Raw genomic sequence first — 9,462 nt, forward strand, 5'->3', positions numbered from 1 at the left:
GTACTTTGGTTTTTTAAAGATAAAAACAGATTAACAGGTCAAGAAGGTAAATCTTAAGATTAAGGGAGACCCTTTTTATTAAGTTCCATTGACAGATTTAACATGGAAACAGTCAACATGCTAATGGCAACTTTGAAACTGTGGACAGCTCTCTCCCCCTCCCTATCGAAAGGGTGTGGCCCCCGAGTCATTTCACTGACTAGTCAGAAACGTTTTTGAACATTTTCTCAGAGTAGACAGCAATGAGCCTGAGTTGTTCACCTTCCTCTCAGATGCTCTGCTCAGATGGATTGATGTTGTGCTGGAGGATAAACAGCTTGTTGTCACAGATGATGTAGCAGTCCTCAGCAAACCACCCCCAGCTGATCTGTTCTCAATTTCTCCATGCACACACAAGGAAGCTGATACCCACATGTTATTACATGTGGCTCATGCAGTACAACATGGTCACCAGAGAATTATGATCCAAACTGTAGATACCGATGTTGTGGGTTTGGCAGCAGCTCAAGGTCTAAAGCCAGCGGATGAGCTTTGGTTGGCATTTGGCACTGGAAAAAGTGTTGATACCTAGCAGCCCATGAAATTTCAGGTGGACTTGGGGCTGAGAAGGCACGTGCTCTTCCTGTGTTTCATGCATTGACTGGCTGTGACACAGTATCAAGCTCCGCCGAGGAAAAACTGGTTCCCTGAGATAAGTATCCACTTCTGCACAACTGCACACTGTTTATTGATTGATTGATTGATTGATTACTTGTCTACCCTGCCCTGAGAATTCTTTATAGAGTAGTTGGATATCTTGTCCCCGAGATAAGGATCCAATTCTTTGGTGGCAAAAGCATGACCAAACCTTCCCAGCCCTAAGCAGACTTGCATAATGTCACATTTTACCTACTTATGAAAGTATTGTTGAATAATGTGTGTATTGCTGGTTCTGGCACATGGACATCTCAATAGATAGAAATAGCAGTTCGATGAGAAGGCTGCCACATGACAGAAGGGCCTTTTCTGATAAACCACGTGGTAGAGATGTCTTTTCTGATAAACCACGTGGTAGAGATGTCTTTTCTGATAAATCACGTGGTAGAGATGTCTTTTCTGATAAACCACGTGGTAGAGATGTCTTTTCTGATAAATCACGTGGTAGAGATGTCTTTTCTGATGAATCACGTGGTAGAGATACCATTTCTGATAAACCACGTGGTAGAGATACTTTTTCTGATAAACCACGTGGTAGAGATGTCTTTTCTGATAAACCACGTGGCAGAGATGCCTTTTCTTATAAACCACGTGGCAGAGATGTCTTTTCTGATAAACCACGTGGCAGAAAGGACATGACAAGGTCACAGGCCATGACGCTTCTGAAAGGCCACACGAGGTCACAAGATAAGCAATCTCCGGAATTTATACCTGAAAAGGCGAGACACCTGTTCTCACAGGAAACTGCAATATGCAAGCTGTTGAAAATAGATGTAACAGAGGTTCTCGATGTGGTTAATTCTGATTAGGTTAGCAGGTTCTCGATGTGGTTAATTCTGATTAGGTAAGCAAGGAAAGGGGTACTGGGAAGAAGAGAGGTGGCTAGATCTATAAAAAGAGCTTGGGGACTTGGTCCTGAGTTAGTCTGCCTGATCGCTCTTGCCTTATGCTTAGAGTTTTTGAGATGCTCAATGGACCAGCTCAGCAGCAGTTAACTACTCTGAAATAAACCGTTCAGTATATTGATACCTGTTTGCCTTAAGAAGTTTCTTGAGAACTCTTTGAATTTTCCACGACATAACTTGTGTTTCTTTCTGCTCTTCCTTTGTTTCATGCATTGACTGGCTGTGTGGGCTGTCTTTCCAGAGCTTACAAATGCCCTGTTAGAGCTATGTTCCGCCCGACATGACATTCCACAAGAGGTAATGGCCACAATAGAAAGGTTTATCATCCTGCTCTATGACCAAACCAGCACATCCACAGAAATAGAAGGAAATTATTTGCAAAACGGCACAATGTGCAGTCAATCCCCCCAACAAAGGCTGCCCTAAAGAAGCATGTTAAGCGGGCAGTCTACCAGGGAGGCATTGTGAATCTACACCAGAGCTACCTTCACCCTGTAAATGGGGCTGGTCAAAGACATCTGAGGGTCATTACAAATTTCGCCTATCTTGCCTTATAAAACAGAAGGAAACTTTCTAGTAGGCTTAATGTAGTTACAATCTGAGCTCGGCAACATGAAAAAAGTGTAATTTGATGTTATGATCCTCTATATCATCTATGCAACTTTGGCTCCCACGGCCGCCATATTGAAAATTTGTGATGGCCCGATATCTAATTGTTTTTGGCTGTATGTGTACAAAATTTCACAAAGTGCACAATTCTTGTGAACTATCAAGCTAAGCCGCCCCACTAATAGGCTATAAGGCATACTCCACAAATTAAGTAAAGACGGAGAGGAGAGTGGCGTTGCCTGCTGTTCATCACTTTGCCATTATTCCTAATTATTTGTAAAACTGAAAAGAACCAAACAAATATTTTTTTAGACTCAAAGAAAACTGCCGGATAGCTTGACGTCGGTCCTATGACAGTTTTGGTGAATAGGGAAGTCTGACGAGTCTGTTGCATGTAGATGCAAGGCAGCACGTTATAAGCGGGTTGTAGGGCAATACGTGAAACTATGAACTCTTGACCAGCTGGTTACCATTAGATACGGAACTGCACAGACGATCATTGTGCTTCTTGAAAACAATGAAATCAACCTAGATTTAATCAATCTTTAATCAAACTTCCTAGTTTGTTCCTAACCGAGCCGCGTCCGTTTAATTCTTACCCATAGGCTATACGACCCTCACTACAAACGTCTTATCCAATAACATACCAATTTAGTTGAACCGATATATTTGACCCACCTGCTTTGTGTCCGTCTTCTGATTCCCACAGAGTCCCCTCAGCCTCTCTTCACCGCGCGTCTTTAAAATGGAGGCGCTGCTTACACGGATATACCACTGGTGACAGACTATGAGAAGAAGAGCCGGTTAAACAAGTTTCCTCTTTCCTAACCAAGCAGAGAGATATTCAGATATGACACAAACTTTGTTTTTTCGAACCGAGTTACAACCCTGGCTCGTAGAGAAGTAACACAATGAGAACACAAAACCCCCAAAACTTGATTTAGGATTATATGTATTAGAGGCAGCTGATTTAGTCATATAGACAGAGAGGCAGCTGATTCAGTCATATAGACAGAGAGGCAGCTGATTCAGTCATATAGACAGAGAGGCCTAGGAAACATACGTTTTACATTTGAGGAACATTTATAAAAGCACGAATGTCATATAATCACATTTACACATACATGTTTACTTTGTGTCAGTTAATGTAACAGTAGTCTATGTCACTACTGCTGAAGGGTCAGGGTCAGGGTCAGCCTGTCTTTGGGTTAGGGTCAGGGTCAGCCTGTCTTTGGGTCAGGGTCAGGGTCAGCATGTCTTTGGGTTAGGGTCAGCCTGTCTTTGGGTTAGGGTCAGCCTGTCTTTGGGTCAGGGTCAGGGTCAGCATGTCTTTGGGTTAGGGTCAGCCTGTCTTTGGGTTAGGGTCAGGCTCAGCCTGTCTTTGGGTCAGGGTCAGGGTCAGCCTGTCTTTGGGTCAGGGTCAGCCTGTCTTTGGGTTAGGGTCAGCCTGTCATTGGGTTAGGGTCAGCCTGTCTTTGGGTCAGGGTCAGCCTGTCTTTGATGGTGTCTCCTCAGCTCTTGGAAGTATTTGCACACGGCACAACACCTGCCCTTACATAGTGTTTAGGGGGCGTGGTCTATGCTAATAATAAACAATCGGCCACATGCCTCCAATTTATGACCAAGTGGGATTCATCATTCAGGATCAGAGCAGATCTGGATTCATCATTCAGGGTCAGAGCAGATCTGGATTCATCATTCAGGGTCAGATCAGATCTGGATTCATCATTCAGGATCAGAGCAGATCTGGATTCATCATTCAGGATCAGAGCAGATCTGGATGGTTAAAAATGTTTGGTGCATCTGAAGTTGACTTTTCTTATTTAAAAGAAATTAAAAGAAAATATTTTAGAGAATGCTCCTGCATGATGCCCATTGTGTTCCATCCGTCATAGGGTGCCCAACACACACACACACACACACACACACTTCGCATTACAGGGATCCCCACATAGACTGCTAACCCACATAGACACACAGACACACACACACTGTAGTTCACTCATTATGTGCCTCAGTCACACACGCACGCACACACATACATACACACTCACACCCACTGTACTCCATATGTGACAAGATACCACACACACTCATTATCTGTCACCAATGAAGGATGCCCCTCTCAAAACACACACTATACTTCTCCCATCACAGGGTCCAATGCAAGTACACACACACACACACACACACACACTCACACTTGCTTTCATCCATGACCGTGTGCGAGACCCAAACACACCATACTTCACTCTTCACATGGAGTCACCCATATATACCCCCCCCCCACACACACACACACTCACACACACACACACACACAATGTTCTCCACAAATGACAAGACACAAGGATGTCTGTAGTGATGAAGCCCTTTCATATCTGTGTTTGATTTAGTGTGTCTGTAGTGATGAAGCCCATTCCTATCTGTGTTTGATTTAGTGTGTCTGTAGTGATGAAGCCCATTCCTATCTGTGTTTGATTTAGTGTGTCTGTAGTGATGAAGCCCATACCTATCGGTGTTTGATTTAGTGTGTCTGTAGTTATGACACCCGTTCCTATCTGTGTTTGATTTAGTGTGTCTGTAGTGATGAAGCCCATTCCTATCTTGTGGGGGAGGAATTCACATAGAATTCACTTAGAAAGTACATGAAAAACACATATATTCATCACTAGGGTGAGCACCTTCTGTGTGTGTGAGTACCGTGTGTGTGTGTGAGTACAGTGTGTGTGTGTGTGTGTGTGAGTACAGTGTGTGTGTGTGAGTACAGTATGTGTGTAGGAGTACAGTGTGTGTGTGTGAGTACAGTGTGTGTGTGTGAGTGTGTGTGTGAGTACAGTATGTGTGTAGGAGTACAGTGTGTGTGTGTGTTGTGTGTGAGTACCTTCTGTGTGTGTGTGAGTACCTTGTGTGTGTGAGTACAGTGTGTGTGTGTGTGTGTGCGTGTGTGTGTGAGTACCGTGTGTGTGTGTGTGAGAGTACAGGGTCTGGGTGAGTACTGTGTATATGTGTGTGTGAGTGAGTACCGTGTGTGTGTGTGTGTGTGAGTGCATTGTCTGTCTGTAGTGATGAAGCCCATTCCTATCTGTGTTTGATTTAGTGTGTCTGTAGTGATGAAGCCCATTCATATCTGTGTTTGATTGAGTCTGTCTGTAGTGATGAAGCCCATACCTATCTGTGTTTGATTTAGTATGTCTGTAGTGATGAAGCCCATTCCTATCTGTGTTTGATTTAGTGTGTCTGTAGTGATGAAGCCTATCCTATTAAGCGGTACATGTGACCCAGTACAGGACCTTAGCTCTGAGTAGGCAGGCTGGAAAAGTGCCATGCCAGTGAAAGCAGAGAAGAAGTGTGTGGAAGCGCAGAGCAATCCGATGCACTCCAGGCCACAAGGTGGCAGCAGAGAAGCACAGAGTACTGTTCCACTGACAACATTGTTTGGTGAATGAATGTTAGAACATTTTATGAATGTATTCTTTTTTTTTATTACAGCATAGCAAAATATAACAAGAGGAGTTAATGCAGCTTAAACAAAAGCAATACATCAATGTAAAAGCGAGGTTCTAATTTTCCAATGTCAAATAAATATGTGCCCTGTAGGTTTAACAATAAGGTTGTACACATATGAAAAAAAAAGCCACACATTCATATATTTATATCAATGGATCTTCTAAAAAATCATTTATCTAGTGATCAACCATCTAGCAGTAAATGATCAATCAGACCTGATTCATGTACCATACGAGAAGCAGGAGTAGTATTTGGCAGTGTGTCACCACAGAAAATTCAAGTATTCCTTGATTATTGTCGTCATTGAATCCTGCCGAAGGAATTTTCTAGGATGCAGTGGGAGTATCTTCTTTGTCTTAAAGCACCCACAATCCTATGCACACGTACCAGAGCCTTTTTACTAAAAAGTGGTGTGGAATTTGAAGGTGGGAACTTTTCAATGATGCACAGCTGCACACTCGCTAGACTGTTTCATTGTTTGTTCTCTGAATGCTAGGAAGGAGTCCTCCTGCATAGCTTTTGAAGGACCCGCCCTTAGAAGGACTCAAAAGGACCCATCCTACCAAGGAAGCATCCTTGACTTTGAGAAACACTCAGGATCTTGAGGAAAGAGGAGCAGTATTTGGCAGGATCTCTGAGATGAGAGGAGACCAAGGCAGGCTGGGTGTCCTGCTGTGGTCACGCTGTTCACAGATCCTCCACTAGGAGGGGCTGCTGTGCCTGAAGGATCCTGTAAAAGGCCAGTTTGCCCTGAGCTCCAGCTGAGTGCAGGCCCTCATAAAGGACCCTCATTTTGTCCTCACTGGTGGGAGCAGCTTGGATGTTAGAGTAGGTCTCCCGGACGATGACTCTCTGGTTGAGGAGCTCGTCAGCTATGGGCATCACCTCTGTCACCCTGTCGATGAGCTGTGGCCTGTTCTCGTCCACAAACAGAACTGCCTCCTGGATGCCGTCCTGTCCTGGGCTCCTGCTGGGCTGCAAGTAGTCCCCACTGCCAGAGATATATAACTCTATATGACTCAGACAGACATAGTATATGTATCTATATACCTCACAGCCACCCAATGCAGAGATATATAACTTTATATGACTCAGACAGGCATAGTATATGTATCTATATCTATACAACTCACAGCCACTCAATGCAGAGATATATAACTCTATATAACTCAGACACACATAGTATATGTATCTATAGCGATATAACTCGCATCCACCCAATGCAGAGATATAAAACTCTATATGACTCAGACAGACATCGTATACGTACATCTCACAGCCATCCGAAGCAGAGATATATAACTCTGACTCAGAGTGGGAGAGATCATGACACAATTTACCTGCCTGTACAAAATGATATCTCTATAAGTGAGATAGTAAAACTCCATTTACCTGTCTGTGTTGACTGCTGGTGATGGTTGGACTGTACAGAGAGAAAGGGTTGAAACGGCAGATAAAAGAAGAAACACAACAAAATATATGTGACTCTTATGGGCAATTAAAGCAACATGACACAACTGCTACTGTGAATATTAGTTTCTCCAACTGTGACGTGTAATATGTGTGGGCTGCTCTATAGAATTTACTTTTTTGAATATGTCTGATTATTCTGTAATCATTTACTGAATTGCTTGTTGTTTTGTATTCTGATGTTCTCACCGTGAATATGAGTTTCAATGTTCACGTCTCTCTGGACTTGGTTATGAGACACTGAAGGAGCCACAGTTTGACTGCTGTTCTGACCTGAAGAATAACAATCAGCAACATTTAAATCTATTAGTAACAAACACAATCACCAGTCTATTACAGTCACAAACACAATCACCAGCCTATTACAGTCACAGACACCAGTCTATTACAGTCACAAACACAATCACCAGTCTATTACAGTCACAAACACAATCACCAGTCTATTACAGTCACAAACACAATCACCAGCCTATTACAGTCACAGACACCAGTCTATTACAGTCACAAACACAATCACCAGTCTATTACAGTCACAAACTCAATCACCAGTCTATTACAGTCACAATCACCAGTCTATTACAGTCACAGACGCAATCACCAGCCTATTACAGTCACAATCACCAGTCTATTACTGTCACAGTCACAATCACCAGTCTATTACAGTCACAATCACAATCACCAGTCTATTACAGTCACAGACACAATCACCAGTCTATTACAGTCACAATCACCAGTCTATTACAGTCACAATCACCAGTCTATTACCGTCAGAGACACAAACACCAGTTTGTGAGTGTGTGTGTGTGTGTGTGTGTGTGAGTATCTTCAGTGTCTCTGTGTGTATGTGAGTACCTTCAGTGTGTGAGTGTGTGTGTGTGTGAGTACCTTCAGTATACAGTGGGAAAATGCAAATTAAGTCATAAATGTTATAAAATGCAGTTTTCTGGATTTTTTTGTTGAGATTTTTGTTTCTCACTGTTAAAATACACCTACTATTACAATTATAGATCACACATTTCTTTGCAAGTGGCCAAACTTGCAAAATCGGCAGGGGTTCAAATACTTATTTTCCCCACTGTGTGTGTGTGTGTGTGTGTGTGTGTGTGTGTGTGTGTGTGTGTGTGTGTGTGTGTACCTTCAGTATGTGAGTGTGTGTGTGTGTGTGAGTGTGATTACCTTCTGTGGGAGCGCCTCTGGTCCTTCCCCGACTCTCTGGTAGTGGTCTGGCCTCTCCGTCATCACCTGATTGGAACTCTGCTGTCCACAAAGACTGCCCCCTGCTGTCTGCAGAGCTGAACAACACCATGTGAAAGGAGGCAGTAGCCTCAGGAAGCTTCACCTTGAAGAAGTTGGGGGTGTTGATGCTGTATCTCAGCATCAGCTCCGCTGGTAAGATCTTAGAGGGACAGTCAGTCCTTAGGCTATAGAAGCCGTCTATCTGAAGAGGCCTGACAGGCTGGGGATTTGACTTCCAAACCCCCCCTAACTCCTTCTCATCGCTCTTCACCAGCTGCTTCAGATGGGCATCTTCAGGCAGGAGGTAGGCGTGGAAAACCAGGGGTGACGTGCTGCTCTGATAGACCAGCACCTCTGAATGGACACTCATGGGAAACAGCAGAGATTTTAAAAAGGAGATCACTCCACGAGGAGAGAAGGAGGGGTGGGCAAGCTTGGCATGGCGTCGGGTCAGCTCACACACCTCCACACACACTCCGCTGTCCCGCCCATGCAGGACTCTCACAGCATCACGCACAGACGCCTCACAACCCCCCAAACACAGGAAATGTGGCAGATGGATCTCCTCCAGCTCTCCTGACATGAGGCTGATGTCCATCAGAGGACCAGCTGGTCTGGACTGCATGTGGGCCAGCTCTTCAGCATAGACATGCCAGTCTGTGAAGCGGTACTGCAGGGTGACTGGACCGGCACACGACCAGCGCAGACCAGACTCTGAGCACTCATAGCTCCCTGCAGGAGAGCTCAGGCTGTAGGTTGAGACGCTCTTCTCTGTGGAGACTTCAGGCTCCACCAGGACCCAGTGGCTGGTGTCTGGAACGTCAGCACAGGATTCACAGCTCCTCTGTGGGTCATCGCTGCTATAACACACACACACACACACACACACACACACACACAAGGAGGGGGATATGTGAATGGAAATGAAAGTCTGTGGTCATTGTGTCAGATTAAATTCAGAGACTAACTGCGTCATTTAGAAGTAAAGCAGAAATACAACTGTTGAGGTAAAATTAACATTATCAGGCTTAATTTC

At 44.1% G+C, this 9,462-nt stretch overlaps 1 long non-coding RNA gene across 1 annotated transcript; it reads right to left on the reverse strand.

Moving 5' to 3' along the window:
* Positions 1-6,655: 6,655 nt before the first annotated feature.
* Positions 6,656-7,393, reverse strand: LOC122130419. The gene is made up of 3 exons (XR_006151878.1): positions 7,380-7,393; positions 7,113-7,143; positions 6,656-6,711 (listed from the first exon to the last, which is right to left on the reverse strand). It is a non-coding gene; the product is annotated as an uncharacterized LOC122130419 (long non-coding RNA).
* Between the last annotated feature and the right edge of the window lie 2,069 nt (positions 7,394-9,462).

Source organism: Clupea harengus, unplaced genomic scaffold (assembly GCF_900700415.2).
Source record: "Clupea harengus unplaced genomic scaffold, Ch_v2.0.2, whole genome shotgun sequence".
Classification (NCBI taxonomy): Eukaryota; Metazoa; Chordata; class Actinopteri; order Clupeiformes; family Clupeidae; genus Clupea; species Clupea harengus.